Source organism: Amblyomma maculatum, chromosome 1 (genome assembly GCF_055883805.1).
Source record: "Amblyomma maculatum isolate TAMU_Amacu chromosome 1, ASM5588380v1, whole genome shotgun sequence".
NCBI lineage: Eukaryota > Metazoa > Arthropoda > Arachnida > Ixodida > Ixodidae > Amblyomma > Amblyomma maculatum.
In genome coordinates, this window is record NC_139344.1 from 233,736,238 (window position 1) to 233,752,984 (window position 16,747).

General features: G+C 44.4%; 1 protein-coding gene and 1 long non-coding RNA gene across 2 annotated transcripts in view; both read left to right on the top strand.

The window, feature by feature from the left end:
• LOC146205907 (uncharacterized) overlaps positions 1–16,747 on the top strand; it is a 177,020-nt gene that overhangs the window by 131,843 nt on the left and 28,430 nt on the right. The window lies entirely within an intron of this gene.
• On the top strand, positions 8,776–11,784 carry LOC146205909 (uncharacterized). Its single transcript, XR_014704288.1, has 3 exons — positions 8,776–9,255; positions 9,918–10,002; positions 11,118–11,784. It is a non-coding gene; the product is annotated as an uncharacterized LOC146205909 (long non-coding RNA).

A 16,747-nucleotide genomic window follows, 5' to 3' on the forward strand; every position in this document is an offset into this window, starting at 1 on the left:
ACTCATTGCATCGCTGCTCCACGAAGACCGGTTCTTGCTCCTAGTTTTGTTTACGGAAATCACTATATTTGTCGGCTCGCTTCAAACATTTCATTTTTTTCTGATGATGAGCTTGTAACTATACGTCGCATTATTACGGCGGGTGGTATTCACTCCATTTAGTTCCTACTCAGAGTAGTTAAATTAAATGGCAAAACATCATCCTTTTTTTTTAACTGTTTACAGGTCATTATTTTAAACAGATACGTCAGGGCGGTCTGTGCAGGTGGACTGCCCAGCAAGGCAGACATTTTGTACCTGACTGGGCTCAGTAATTAAGCAAATAACTAACAATATTGAACCTTTTTATTTTTGACCTGAGAGGTCAATATTGTTAAGAAAATTAAGGCCGTGAACAGAAAATTTGTGTCGAGTTTTTAGATTTTTATTACCGGCAATGCAGTGGCGTCGCTAGGGTCACCCGCACCCGGTGCAGAGGAGCGCTGTGCGCCCGCCCTCCCCGCCCCCGCGTTTTAAGCACCGAATCGCAACTTCCTGTCTACCTTCTCTTTCTTCATGGTTTGCTTTGCAGTCAAGTTCGCTCTGCACCCAGCAACGCAGTGCCAGCAAAGTGTCATTTTTCTTTTCGTTTTAACACTAGGACGCAGCGATCGTGTCCCACGACTGATAATTCAGCAAAATAGCACATAAACAGCACATATTTCCAAAAAAGGCGGTGGACTTCTCCAGGTTCATTTTTTAACGTTTTCTAATTTCTAATTTTAACTTCTTTTGCCTTTTTCAGAGAAAAACAAATGTAAGAACCGCATAATACACTGCGTATTCATTTCTCACCCCCCCCCCCCCCCCTTACTTTCTCACACTGCCCAGCTGCAACCCCCCTAAGCCCTGCACCCGGTGCGGACCGCACCCCCCGCTCCCCCCTCGCGACGCCACTGCGGCAATGCAGTTCGAAATTTCTAATTCTTAAAGCTGGCTTCCCGCAACGCACGTTTTTTAAAACGGCGTTGCTGGGCGTGGTATTGGCGCGGAGATAACGCTCACTGCGTCTACGGTATAAAATAGACAAAGCAACATCATTTTGAAAATGTGCATTGCGGAAAGCCAGCTTTACGAGCTAAAAATTGCTTACGTTTGATGTTAAATATTTCGAACCGCATTGCCGATAAAGGAAATTTAAAAACTGGACTGAGCTTTTCTATTAACGGCCTTCATTTCCTTAATAATATATTGGCCCCTGAAATTGAAATAAAAATTCATTAGTTAAATTTTGTTAATTGATATTACTATGCTCTATCACGTGCATAATATCCGCCTTGCTGTACAATCCACTTGCACAGGCCGCACCAATTAATCTCTCGCAGGGTTCAAAATAACAATCAGTCAACGGTTAAAAACACCCAAAAGTTTAATTGTACCATGTGTTAAATTTTGAAAATGGCATTGCATGGACGCGGATGTGAACGCGCTTACGCGCGCACACGCACACACACACATACACACACATACACGCGCACGCACACACGCGCACGCACACACGCGCACACACACACAAGAGAGAAAGAAAGAGGTGCCGCAGGGAAGGGCTTCGGATCAGTGGCGCGTAGAGGCTTTCGCCTCATCGCAGTTTAGTGGTTCAAAGTGCCCCCTTGAATGTTTGCCATTTCGAATACCGAAGATGAATACGCGAACAATTTCAGTACTTTGGTAGTGATTCCCTGGCTCGGTTTATTGGCGAGCGGCTGTGTATGTACGTTGCAAGCGAAAAGAAATCGCGCAGGTTTACTACATTCCAGTGGCTGGATTCCTCGCATGTTCGTGATTGCTTGCAAAATTCCCCACAGCATGCCCCACAGACGTTCGTCCGCAGCATATGTCACATACACTGTACCTAATAAGCGCGTAGCCCATGCATGAACTGATTGACACGCTTGGGCATATATGCCGCACATTGTTGGGTTAAGAGAAAAAGCCCCGAGGGCAAACAAAGTCGCTCTATCGTTACTCCGTGCACGCTCCCAGTAACTGCATGAGAAGAACAACGACCTTGTAAGCAAGGGAATCCAGTTTCGCAGAATAAGCGCCCGTTCTAGCAGAGTGATCATTCCTACAGGAGGTGTGCTGATGACCGCGAGTGCAGCCAGGTAGGTTAATCCGGCCAAGAAGCCTAACCTCTATACTCACGCAGTGACCAGGGCAAGACGACGGAGTTATACGATGAGTTTGCATAATGAAATAATTGAAGGAAAGTGATATTACCAGGACTTGATGCGTTATAGTGTCAGATGAATACCAATACAATTCCAGTAGCTAACTCCGACTTATGCAATAAGGTCAATTTCCCGAACCGACAGCATAACTTCCGTGATGGTTAGCCTCGCCTTTCCATCTGAATTGCATAGATTGCAAACAACATATACTTTATTGCTATTTCACTTGAGTGGCTCCACTTGTAACAACGCTTTGACACCCGTCGGGATGGCTCAGTGGCTAGGGCGCTCGACTGCTGAATCCAAAGATGCGATATAAAATCCAGGCCGCAGCGGCTGCTTTTTGACTGCCTTTCGACGGAGGCAAAAAGCAAGGCGTCCGTCCACTCTGCGATATCAATGCACGTTGAAGAACTTCAGGTGGCGGAAATTTCCGGAACCCTCCACTACGGCGTCCCTGATAGCCTGAGTCGCTTTGGGTCGTTAAACCTCATAAACGAAACCAAACGAAACCAATAATGGCTAACAAATGTTTAGATACGATAAATACTTGGGACGTGGCCCAGCCACAATGCCATGCTGTTAGTTACGTTTCCGGGCGTAGCGAACGCTTTCACTTTCTCTGTCGGTGCGGCTGCATCCATCTCATAACAGGCCAAGCAATCAGCACATTATTTCACCAATCTTTTGTCTCTACCATTCTGCGCAGAAGCGCCGGCAATATAAATATTGACACTGATTAGGGTTTATTTACCATTCTGCGCAGAAGCGCCGGCAACATAATTATTGACACTGATTAGGGTTTATTTCCCCAACGGACAGTTCGCGCTCCTGAGGGCCAGTGTGGGCAACCGCGGCGATGACGTGAACCTGACAGTAGGTTGAAATCGCGGCGGATGCGAGGCCCATGTGAGGTGCATGTGTTCGTTGTTTACCTGAGAAAGTACGGATGTGAACACGAATGCATTTTTCTTTCAGTTCTCCTTTAAATGGTTAATTTTCTGTCATAAACGTTTTTGGGTGTATGATTACGAGCGAGCCTAGTTGTTCTCATCGAAATTTTGCTGCAACTTAACGCAAGGGCCCCAGTAAATTATCAGAAAACAAATTTCAAGCAACTGTCAACAGTCATTGTGGTAACGCATTTTTTAACAAGTTTATGCACCTGTACCGTCTTTGACAAAAGAAACGAAGCTGCGTGGTTCGCTTCACTCGTATAGTGGAGCCCTTACGGCTTTCCTACGATCAACAAACTGGAGACGAGAACTCTTCTTGCCTTATGACGATTTAAGGCTCCTCTGTACAGCTGAGAAGCAAATCCTGTAGCCTTGTTACTTTTCGCAAATATTGTAATTTCCAGCAGTGCCCAGCGGAAAATTGTAGACTCGTGCTGCAAGAGCAGCACATAGAATATTATGGCGTTCTTGTAAGGGTTATACTAGCCAGTTTCTAAAGGCTTTAAAAATACGCTAATTTGATATTCGTGTGAGTGCATGTTAACAATCAACAAGGGGGCACAGTGGATCAAGTTTTATATTTTATTTTTATATTTGTTTCGCGAATTCGGAAGCCGAGTATTTTATTCTTTTGCAGCCTTTTACTGAATAATCTGCTTTCTCCGAAATATACAGATTAAGCCATGACGTGTAGGATATGCTCGCTTTCTTTTCCACATGACTGTTTCATGGGAACTCCAGTTAGACGAAATTTCCGAAGCCCTCTACTATACGCCGTCTATCATTGCCCGAGTCACTCTGGGACCTAAACCAAACCCATAAACCAAACCAAACCTTTCATAATGAAACTGCGCTGCGAGTACCTTTCAGAATTGCACTCTGCAAAGAATTTTGTCCCATCCTAAAACGGTGCTCTATTCTTTACTTGTGGCACTTGTGTAACGAGTTATTTTTATTGGACCAACAACGCTATGCTTAGAACAGTTTTATTTACGACTGGCCACTTCACAATTTTATTTTACTTTTTTTTTTTTTTTTTTACGATCTCTTCTCTGTTTACCGGGCGCGCTGAGCACGATTACTGTCACTCGCTTGTCACGAAAGCAGACTCACAAAACTAAAAAAAAAAAAAAGAGAGAACGTTTTCTTTTGTGCAGCGGTAAATAATTGCAATATCAGGCTTCGCCGAGGGAAGTCGGACCATAGGGCATGGGAGCAACATAGCATCATAGGCGCGTGTATTCCAGCACATGCCTGACATTTTTCAGACGCCCACGAGTGTCCGCTTTCCCATGGACCTGAGCAGCTCGCTTTCGACGAACACGTTCCCGGCGCTCCCTTAAATCACAGCCGTGAGGGTTAACCTTAGGCCAGCCGCTACAGAGCTCGTGTATAACCGCTGCAATGTGGCGATCGCTGAAACTTAAACCTTTACTGCGTCAATAGACGTTAGGCAACAGAACACACACACAAAATAAAGGCACGCCCAGAATTCTACCTCGCCGGCGGTTGCCGCATAAAACTCTGCGAATGCGAGCTGGTTGGGGAGGACATAAGGGGAGAAAATGCGAGAGAACGAAGGCTAGCATAGTTCTGCATTTACATTTTACCAGTGCCCGAGCCGAGACACCGCTCAATAACGGCTTGCTGGCGTCCTCGGGCTCACGCACCGGTTCCTTCTCGAGCGGCCTTCCTTATCGGCGCCCTACATCGAGAAGCGTCTCCCTCCCCGTTGTCTTCGCAGCTTTTGCGTTGTTGGTGCAGAAACCAGACTGACAAGCGGCGGCAGAGTAGTACTATTAAATCTATTTTGTCGGCTCCAGAAAGGATATTGCACACGGGGCTGGCAATCAGATTTCTCTCGATCTAATACATCTTTGGCTGTCTGGCGATGTCGAATCTATTCAGGGCCAAATATTTATCATGTGGGAATTGCTACGCAAAAGCAGAAATAACGAGGATGGAGAGGACAAGTTTCTAGAGAATGCGGACGCTGGAAATCACGCCGACGTTCGAGACTAATCGAATATTAGGGAATGTACACACAGGAATTAACAAGCTCGGAGGGAAGATTTTTTCTGATTTCACTGACAGTGACACTAAAGCATGGAGGCTCCCAGCAACGTTGCACCATCTTGTCGGCAACCCACTCTTAACATTTTTTACGCGAAACTTTTTTTGCATTGTGAGGTATGAAATTGTATCCTTTTTTTTTTCTTCCTGAATAATATGAGCGTAACTTAGGTGTTCCAGAAATACGTTTTTTCTGCTTTTTATCGGAGGATTTTGAGACTACAAGGGTATGTGATTAAATGAGTATATTATCCGTTTCTTCTCACAAACCAAGATTGCATTTCAACCAACCACGTTACTGCTCTGAACACTGCCGTTAGGTCAGAATGTCTGGTGCATTCGTCAACTGGGTGAAGAAGCGAAAATGAAAATTTCGCAATCATAATCGAAAACTTGATATTCGCGCATCTCTACAAACGAGCTCGGATGTTTTCAGTTGGTACATCTGAACACTGTAGAACCTAATACTCGTCACAATTTTTATTTTGTATCTCGCTGCCAGTAATGAAAGAAATGTGGGAACGTTACCAGTGATCTGCTGTCACGGACACCTGAAAGTGGAAAAACTTGAATGTTGATTTTTTTTTTTTAGCTAGGTTTTCCCGGAGGAGCTTCGAACATCACATTTCCCCAACATCGATTCAGGTGGCGCACGTCATCGACGGACACGGGGCCAGGGTCAGCCAGCTATACCTGTAGCTTTGCCAGCACTACTCGTGAAATGCGCAGGCGCCTAAAGTCCCTGAACCACAGACAAGAGGGAGATAGATAAGAGGAAAAGAAACGATGTTCGAGGCAGAGAAGGCAGAGTTGGTTACTCTGCACTGGGGAAGAGAGATGAGAGGACTGAAAAGGGGAAAGACAGGAGGGGTGAGAAGTGCACTCACTATTTGTCACTCAAGCCATTCGCTCTAGGTAGCAAAACAGTGCCTGGTACGCTTGCCTGACGTCCAAATCTCCGGAGAGGAAAGAAGCTCTTGCCGTTACTCCCCTGTCGTTGCCAGCTTCAAGAAGGCCGTATCTGCTCGAACATGCGGCTGAGATGTAAATCCTGTTGTCTTAACACTTCCGACCTAAGGTGTATACGAGTACTTACATTTTTCGAACTACATGCGCAGGCAACTATGAGCTATATTAGCTTTCGTACAAGCAACTACGTTTGCTTGCATCGCGTAGAGAGGCGTTGCACATACTGGACTTGCAATCTGTAGTTACTGACATAGCAGAATGGAGCAGGCGCAGCTCTTCCAGATATTGACACGCCTACCGTGGCACATATACGCGCGACCGTATAGGCAGCATACTGTTCTATATGGGCGCGCGCGCTATGTCTGAACTTCGAGCGATCACACCGCGCACCGTTTATTTCAGTCGGCGCCTTTTTCCATTCCACGGAGGGTGCGCGTTTGCGCCGTGGAAGTTTACCGCTGTAATTTATCACTTTTTAGAGCGCAGCTCTTTGGCGTCCGTTCCTGGGTTTCGCGTTGGCGTCGTCGTCGGCCTCGTAACCAGCTCCGCCCCCCTTTCATCCCCCCAGCGCTAGCAGCGACCGACTGATACCGCTGGATGCCGCTGACGCCGCTAGAGAGTCAAGATAACGTGACTGCATAGAACACCGCCGCCGCCGCCATGCAGAAAGAGGAGGGGAGGGTCCCCCCCCCCCCCCCCCCCCCCTGTTCCTGTGTGGCGGATAGGGTGCTCTTCAGTTGCCGACGCGCCGGTTATTTCACGTAGGCCCCGGCACGTCGACGAATGCGTGACCACCTTCCCAAGGCTAGACCTGGTTCTTGGCGCTGCGGAAGCGAGGGTATCATATTGTTTGCGTCGGCATCGGCGGCGTTGTCCCTGAAACCAACTCCGCAGCTGGGGTTGACTCACTATCGGTGTCAGCAGCATCAGTCAGTCGCTGCTATCTCTTCCCTCCTCCCTTTATCGCGTTGTCCGCTTGCTGCGCGCGCTTCTGCCCCCATCGTTTGCCGCTGGGTGTACACGCCGCCCCCCTCCCCCCTCTTCCTGCGAGTCTCCGGTTGTCAAAGCGCCGGCTCGAACTTAATTCCTTTCTTCGCTCCTCCTCCAATGCAACCCCTGTGCTGTGGCAATCAGAGAGCCAGATCGGTGGCGGCGGATCTGTATATGTGCACCGCCCGAGCCTAAATTGCCGCTGCCGTTCGCCACTGCGAAATTATCTGCCAGTTCTTTCTGAGCCATGAGCGAGACGAAAAAATTCTGTGATAGCGCATACATGTGTTGCTCGATTTCTTTGCCTCAATCTATCGAAAAGGTGAAACAGCTTATTTGCTGCGCTCAAATTTCGCGTTAGGAAGTAACGTAATCGTCGGTAATTTTTTTGTTTGTTTATTTTCTATAAGAAAGAAGCGTGTTGCATATTTTCGCTGCGGATTATTTCACTTCACGCTGCGTTGTCGGTGTTTCCTTTTCTTCTAGTAAATATTCCTCTCTTTCTGGTGCTAAACCTAGATTGATAGGACGTTAAAATGCAACAGCGAAAGCACAAGAACGACAACGCCATTTGAATATGGTTCGATAATGGCAGCACAGCGAATACAGTGGGCTACAATATGAGTTTGAACGTTTCATTACGGTTGGCAACCAGGCACCTGCTTAGATGCATCAAATTACTTACCGAGAAAGATAACCGAATTTATTCAAGGTAAATGTGCGCTCGAGGTGAGCGGATGAAAGGCGCTGCAAGCCCAGCAAGCGCGAGTACTCGCCATTGTTTGTACTGTGAAAACAAAACGCGGGGAGCACAATGTGTCGGGCTTAACGATGACAGTGAGGAAGACACCAGTGGAAGCCCTGACCCTGCTAGAGCTAGCAAGGAAGAACCACAAATGTGCGCATGGTACATCATGCTCGTTTCACTGATACCTAATTTGTGTGGGCTTGTTCGTAATGAGTCTTTATACGATCGGACAATGGAGGCCTCGTCCATGCAACGCGTAACGACATTCTGTGCAGGCCAGGAATAATGCGCTCGTAGACGGTTGCCCTTTCTCTTTCTGCTGCCACCTGCAACCTTGAGTTTATTGCGCTCACGGCGGGGGCTGGATGCAGACAATTGTCCGGGCGTGACGTCACGAAACTGCTATGGCGTTTGCGTCATTGGGGAGTTCCGTAGCGTATACACTCTAAAAAAAAAGAGTGTAAAAGGAGGGTAACTTCGGGATTTATGCTATCTGAAACCGCATGGCTTAAATATACCCTGCGCAATCACCCGCACGGAAGACGTTAGTCTCTCTCGCATGACTTTACACCATTTCGTCCCTGCAGCTCAAGCAAAAAAAAGTTTGCCGCTTGTTTCTTCTTTTTCTTTTTATGATGGTAACCGGTTTCAAGCTGGGTGCGGCTGTGTTCCTACTTCCCGTCCGATGTCCTTTCAAGAGCTACCACAAAAGGACCCCTCGTTTTTCCCCGGAGGAGGTGGGGAATCGTCGAAAGTTGGGAGCATCTTATCTTCTTACAAAAAGCGGTGCCTGCCCCCTTCACCCCCACCACCCCCCGCGACACCCGTCCCGTCTTTTGACTCCTACGCGAGCTTGACCGTGGAGAGAGCAAGGCCGAACTCAGAACAAGGGCGGACAGACAAGTGTGTACGCTGCAAAACAGGGAGAAAGGGGAGGTGAGGGGGGAGTGGTGGTGAGACGAGAAGCGAAGCAGTTGCTTTTTAGTTTTGTTGCTTTTATTCTCAACGCAGCGTCACGTGTTCGTAGTTGCTTGAGCCTGCCTGCGTTCCCTGCGACTCTGCTAGTCCGAGAAGACGACGACGGCGATTGCCGCACGAGTCAGCGTTCGTGCTCTTTGTCGTTGGTACTCATCTGTGTTTTTAGAAAAGTTCGGTTGCTCTCAGCGATTATTTCATCGAGTGCGCTCATCGATGCCTCACTATGAAACGACTTCGTGAAAGTGTGAACTTCGGAATGAAACGGCGGATGGCTGGTCGTCGCGGTGGTGGCGTTCCAACGGATCCTTGGCGCCAAATTTCAGCCGCGCATGTAAGTGACGTTTTACATTTCGTTTTACGTGTTTTTCTCTGCTATTTAACTTGGCCTGAACATGTTTTGTTATTGCTTACGTCCGCGACGCTGCTTGTTTGTCTGTGAAACGGCCTCTGAGCACGACGTCTTGGATCCCAACCTGAGCATACCACTCCCTCAGTTCAGACTGGAGGAGCGGCGCATCCCAAAATTTTTAGATGGTCACGACCTTTTTGCGGGATGTTAATGGTGCATTTTTAGTCGTCTACGACGCTCACAAGCATATCCCGCGGTCGAAAGTATGCGTCGACGAGCGCTAATGCAGTCCCGGTGATACGCATTGACGTGTTTGCATGCCGCATTATTTTTGCTCGCTGCCTACAATCGATTTTGATCGTCTGTTGTTGCTGCTTTACGGGAACGTTGCCATAAATGCGGGAGAGCATGCAGGGTGATGGGTTAAGTTTACGGTTCTTTTGCCAGCAACTTGTACGTTCGAAGGCAGCGCGCTTGATATCCTAAAGTCACGCTTTCAGAACGCCGATTTAACCCCGCAGTTTTGAGCTCATGGCGTCGAGACCAGAGGTGGGACCGAGCCGATTCGTGTACATGTATACTGTCGCAGTGACGCAATGTGCAGGAAAGACATTTCTCACGCTTTTTTTTTTTTTTCGCTGCAGGCTCAAGTCCTTCGTCTCGTCTGCGCAAGAACGTAGACTGTCGTTTCTTCAAAGAATTTGAAACTGGTCTCTGCTATCCGTGCTGGTAAGTCCAAAGCATTGTTTCCGTCCAGAAAGGGGCGTTTAAATTGACACGCGCACTTTTGTGGCACATATTGCTGATCACTGACATCTGCCTCAATGTATACTGCTTGGGATTCTCGTCGGAGAATATTTATGTCGCGTGCCATGTGTGTGTCTCCTTGCGTGTTGCCATTTTCGCTCATGCCGGGCAATATGGTGCACGCCCAGACAGTGACTTATCAATTGAGTTTCATTGTGTTTGAGGGCGTGTGCGAGTAAATGGTGTTATTTAACTTGCTGATCACTTATGTTAAAAACTGATAATAAATATTGGACTTGATCAAATCACTTAACAAGTGAAAAATCTGGGTTAGCTGGTGATCAGATGTCTTCAGCATTGAAGCAAACCATGTGTCACCCCTTCTCTGCTTTAAGACTGACTTTCTTTTTGTAATCGGTACATAAAAAGACCAGCGCAAAAAAAAATAATAATTACGGGGACAAAGGAACAAAAAATGACAGGACGGGCACTGAAATACGTTTTGTGTTCCTTTGTACCTGTTTTCTTTTTTTTCGCTGGTCTTTTAGGGTGTAAGTATGAACCAACTGGCCCAAACAGCTATTTTGATTAAATGTGCTAATTTTCGTTAGCGAGCTAAGGAAAATTTTTATATCACTAATATTTTTCATTTGGGGATTTGCTATAGTTTCTACTCAGCTATTTCCATTCTGAACTTTTCAGCCTCCTGACCCATAGAAAGGAGGCTATGCCTGACCAATAACAACACATTCTTTTCCTTCTGTAGTTTCTGTTGTCAGACATTGTGTTATACTCATTACTACAATTCACTGGTACTGAGACATTCCCTCATTGAAGTTAATGTGTATTGTCATTGTGCTAGCAGTTTGTCATAAATCTGCTATTCTAGTTTATTTAAGCAGTTATTTCGACTGTAAAGAGGTGGCAGATATTGTTACAGATATATCTAGGAACAGGAGTTGTAGCTTTTAAGCTCATTGTCAAAATATTTGAGTCATTGTTGTGGCATGTGTGGTGCCATTATTTTTTGTACTATAGTTATGTATGTACTAGTTACAAGTATCATGCTAATGTTATGAATGATACCTTTGCTGCAGCGTACCTGCCAGTAGGAGGAATACGGTGTAGAAGTGCTGTTACTCCTGCTTCTAAAGATCAACCTGCTTTCTTCAGCGCTGGACGACTACTTACGGCAAGATTTGTGTGGTATGTATTTTTCGACATAGCTGTGGCATTGTGGTCTGTTCATTGTTGCTTTATGTCTATCAAAGAGCATATTTTTCGATGCTGAGGAGCAATAGCCCTGGCATTACATTGATTTTGGAACCATTCAGTGCTATTGAGCAAGTTAGCAAGGGAGGAATTTTTTCAGTATGTAATCGATCTGAACATGTTGACTTCTTTTTATTGAGTGAGCTGTTAATGTATGCCTCTTTTCTTTTTTTCTTCAAAACCTAATATTTAAATTGTTTGCACTTGGTTCTCAGCAGTAAGGTTATGTTCTCTGATGGGTGTAATTTTCAACAACTCACATGCTCTTATGTTGCTAGGTATGTCCACAATAGAATGAAACTAAAAATGAAGTACTGCAGGTGATATGTAATGGACGGTATTTTAGCACTTTCAGCTTTATTGTTTCTTTTGTGTTCTTTATATTGTTTTGTGCCATTTGTACTCAGCGTATTTTCCTTGTGTTCCACCACTACCATTTAACAAATATATATATATATATGCCCCCACCCCTTATGTCATGTCTATGGGCCTATAAAGGGAGAATGAATGAAATGAAATTTGCAGTACAATTAGAACTGGATTGTGCAGCACAGTGGACATGTCTGTGGTAGAGGATAATGGTTGAATGGCTAATCAACCAAAATTGACTTAACTTTTGCATTTTAATTTTAGGGGACAGTATTATATACCAGAAATGAGGGTCCCCAATATTATAGGTGAGCCCAGTTCTTAAATTTTCTGAAAGAGCAATGTAGTTCAAAATACTGAACAAGGAAAGGCGTATTTGAAAACTATTGTCTTGCTTTCCCACATTGCATGTAAAAAATGTTGCTGCACTTGGTATTGTTGCCAGAATCATGTTAGCTTCTTCTGCATCATCAAAAACACAAAATATGTCTATATTATCTGAATAGGAAATGTCAGCAACACCCTTTTTTAGTTATGTAATGTGGAAAAACCAACATACAAAGCTTTTAACGGAATATTTTTGATGCTCATTATGTTAGACCACATAGATGATTAGGAGGGTTTTAGGCCTAGGCTCACTCATTAATAGCCTTCAATTTTGCAGTTTTCATATTGCCTCTTATAAACAAAAAGAATAGATAATTAAGTCTAATCCTGAAGCTGTACCAGGTACCCAAAGTCCACATTGCTGCACAACCCACCGGCAGAGACTGCACGGGTGTCTCTTCATAGTTTATGATTTGCAATCTGTAAAGGTAAAGAACATAATCTTCGAGAAATTTGTTGTAAACACTTTTTAATAATCATTCTTGTATAATATTGGTCAGCATTTACAATTTCATTAGTTAGGCATCTAAAGAGATAAGCAGTTGACAGTTCTGGCAAATTGCAGTTTATGAGAAGTTTTATTCCTGCTGCATGTGCTGCGAGCATTACATGAAACAGCAATACATAGAATCTCAAGCTTTGTGGTTTGTTCAAGGAATTATAGGGGTATTGAAGTGTATTGTTTTTTACCTCCTGAGCAAGATAATGTAGTTTTGAAGTGAAACGGCAGTCTCGAGAAGTTTTTGGCATCGGCATAAGCTGATGTGTGGTGTGAAACTAGCAATGAACTTATGTAAAAGTTGCATTTTATTGTCATGCTTTACATAATTCTGCATCTGTGACATCACTGCAGTAATGCACATGTGCAGAAGGTGCTTTGGATGTGCCTTGCTATCATTGCTCTTTTAGCATGAAATGTTCCATCTTTCAGAAGTGGTATCCCGCATTTTATAAGGCATAGCCTCTGTGGTATATTCATGCCTTTTTCCAGGAATGTAAACTGCACTAAAGGCAGAAACAATAGAATGGCCTTAGACATACCCCTGCAGGAGCAAGCTCTGCAGGAACAAGCTTCATTCGTTATATTCATGAGAAATGACAACGAATGCAAGAACAAAAGAACCTCCCCCCATCCCTCCTCCCCCCCCCCCCCAAAAAAAAAAAGAAGAAGAAGAGATTTGCAGTTGTCACTTGTGATGGATGATCAGATGACTAAAGACAGTGTAGTCTCAGGAAAACATTAACACTATAGGCAACATAAGATAATGTCATGAAGGACCAGAGACAGTGTTTTCTAGGAGGGTGAGACCATAGTGACTAGAAACAAGACCACTGGTATGGTCAGGTGTGAAAGCAAACTATAATGTTTGGGTGTTGGAGTGGAAACCAGCAAACAACAAAGGTGAAAGTGAAGGTGATAAAACAAAGTTTAACATAAAAAGCTAATGACAAAAAAAAGGAGAACTGCACATATGAACGAGTAGAGGGAGGGGTTTTTTAAATCACATCTTTTGCCTTTATTAGGCTAGCTTCTATTTTATCAATATGTTTTCATTCATATTTCTTTAAATAACCCTCTGGGTAGTCCAACATCAGTGATGCCTATGGCTTGACCCTGCTCCTAACAAGAATATGTCTCATTGTATATTGTGTCTTATTGAGCATATTGTCAATTTTTTCTGAGATTGCAATGTGCTAGTTGTCTGTGTGTGTGTTAGTGGCACAGGTAAAGCTCAGATTTGGAGAATTTTCATTGATCTATATATTGTGTGATTTCACAATTCTCATTATATAAACACTTGGAAGCCTGTACTGGTGCACTATTTCCATCTGTCTTCCTTTTTACTTGCCCTTTGTGCAGTGTTATTTTTATATGTGAATTAATTACTCCATAAGCATGTTTTGTGAGACTTTCTTCATGAGTAACTGATTACAAGTTCTCTTTTCTATGCAGGTCAAATACGTGGTACATCCTTGCCCTGACTGTGCGGAGAAGATTATCCAGTCCCTTGCTGCAACTTCGGTGTATAATGAGGTAAAATAAACACCATGGTATGTTATCTTAACTGATTGTTCTGTAAATTCTTTTTGTTCACTCTGCAACATAACTTATGGCTTGAATACAACATGACACAGCCTACCTCACCTGAAACATTGCTCACTGTCACACTCCAGACGACACAAAGATATTGCAATGTTTCAACATAATCTTTCCTTCCAGAAAATCTTGAAATGTATTGGTTAGCTTTATTCCTGCTTCCAGTGACCAAGTTTACGATGCAGATTGGTAATAGTACTCTTGTGTGGATAGCATATATATACCACAAGATGATGCTTAGATACCCTATGTAATATGGCATTACTTTAAACTGCTTGGAGGGCAACGTTATCCTTCTCCTGGTGGTATAAGCTTGCACCATAAAGGTGCAAAACTTTGCGCTCTTTGTCGTAATATAAATTTATACTCTAAAATGGTAACTTTGCACCTGTACATACAGGATAAGCTTACGTTGTCAAGGTGCAAACTTGCACCTTTGATGCAAGGGTATGCTTATGCCATCGACAGACTAAAACATAGGCCTTTATGAAAGGTGCAACGTTATGCCTAGGTAGAATACAGTTACACTGCTTGTGAAGGTGCAAGTTTATGCTACCAGAAGCGTAATGTTACGCTACATGCAATGGTATAAATACTTAGTCTTCCAAGACACAGCGTAACCTTACCCCAAAAAGGTGTTAGCTCAGCGACAAGCAGTTTACCCCCCAAAAAGACTAAGATCACACCTTTTTTTTTTAGAGTGTACAAACTAAATTGCCATTTCCATTGCCTGAGAAACGCGCGGGGACTTCTAGCTGCCATTGTCATAATTCTGACAACCTTTGTAGTGACAACTTGCTTGTGGACCCCCCTTCCCTTTACCAAGAAAAGGAAACGAAGGTTAGCAGGATAAGCAAGTATGATGAGGATGACTAATTGAAATTTTCGCCATTTTTTTTTTAATGTTGAGATGCTTCTATTCCTCAGTGCTTCACCATGAAAAACCAACAAGCCCAAACAGGTGCACTTGTGAAGCTGTTTTGATGATGGGCAGGGAAAATAGTGGACCACTGCGTTTGTAATGAGGTAACAATCGGCACTTTCGTTATAATTTTAGACCATTTAGCGTAGACCTGTGCTGGAATACCATACGCCCCCTACATGGCAGCTGCCAGTGCCAGGTGGTTCCACCTCGAGTGCGCAGAGTGTCCGGTATACTGGTGTAAGCTACGCTAGTACTTAGCCCTTATGATTCACTGTTAAGCGTTGCGCCAGCATTTTGTGCCTATTGACGGAAATATTCTATTACTTGTCATGTGTTGTCGCGTTTTCATGAAAGCCCGCTTCCACGTGCGAAGTGCTACTTACTTCTCGACAGCTCTTCGAAGAGAGACGAGGAATAAAGCTATTCAGTTCGTAAGGCCTCCAGCCAGGCAAAGAAGGGATCAAGCTTCATTTCGGGATCATTTCCCGCTGTATACTTTCATCCACTGCATTAGACTATAGCAGCGAGCATCCGGCCAAGTGACAGTAGTATGGGAAGCCGCTTTTGAACAGGGAGGCTTATTATTTTCTTTTTATCCAACGACGCAGTTGGCCTTGGCACACTCTTTAACACGCGGCAGCACTGCTAGTGTTTAACCCACTCGCTAGTGCCGCGCGACTGATGATCTAACAAGTCCTAATTTCGGCTTGCGTTGAGTTGAGAACTTCAAAATGCTCCAGTTAGGCACAACACAAAATCAACATAACGATTCGAGTGGCTTCATTAGACCTCAACATTCGCTTCACTGCCCGACGGTCCTTGGCGCTTAGAGTCGGCTCTCGTCGCCTCTCTCTGGAAAACGCGCGAGAAAAAAAAATGCCTGAGCATCAAGCGCAGCCTGATAACAAGCAAATGAACAGAAAAACACACATTAAACACCTTGACGTGCTGCTGCGTTTTATATTTATTGCTGAAGTGAAAGTTCACCATCAAAATTACGCAGTTACACAGCATATTAAACAGAAAGAAGCTCGCTTGTTTTTTTTTTTTTTCGTTTTTAGTCGAATGTTACATGTCACAAGCAAACGCTGCCTTTGAAACTCTAGGCACGCACGATATATAGCGATGGAAAGGAAAAGCGTGTGCGAATCTAAGACCACTGAAGCTTCTTAGCCTTGTGAGGGCATCATGCAAGCTTTGCCTTAAGAATGAGGGAAGTAACACATCGGTCTCTGACCTCTCTGACATTGATCTCTGACGTATTAAGCTTGACTGCCAGTGTAAAAAAACGGGGGATGTTTAACCCTACTTAAATTTGGTTTGAACGACCGAAAGCTTACAGTGGCGGTAGTTCAGTTTTATTTATTTATTTAATTATTTATATTTATTGCGCTCAATATATACAATATTTACACAGGAACCATCAGCCTAATTATCTAAGGTAACATGGCTAAAGTGATGTGCGATGTCGGTGCACGTTAAAGAACCCCAGGTGGTCGATATCTTCGGAGCCCTCCACTACGGCATCTTTCATAGCCTGAGTCGCTTTGGGACGTTAAACCCTATAAACCAAACCAACTAACATGACGAAAATACTTTGAGTAGGTTTAACGTTTCAATGTGCGGGTGTCAGTCAGGTGCTGGATCCACAAGTTTGATAACTTCACGGTACCTTA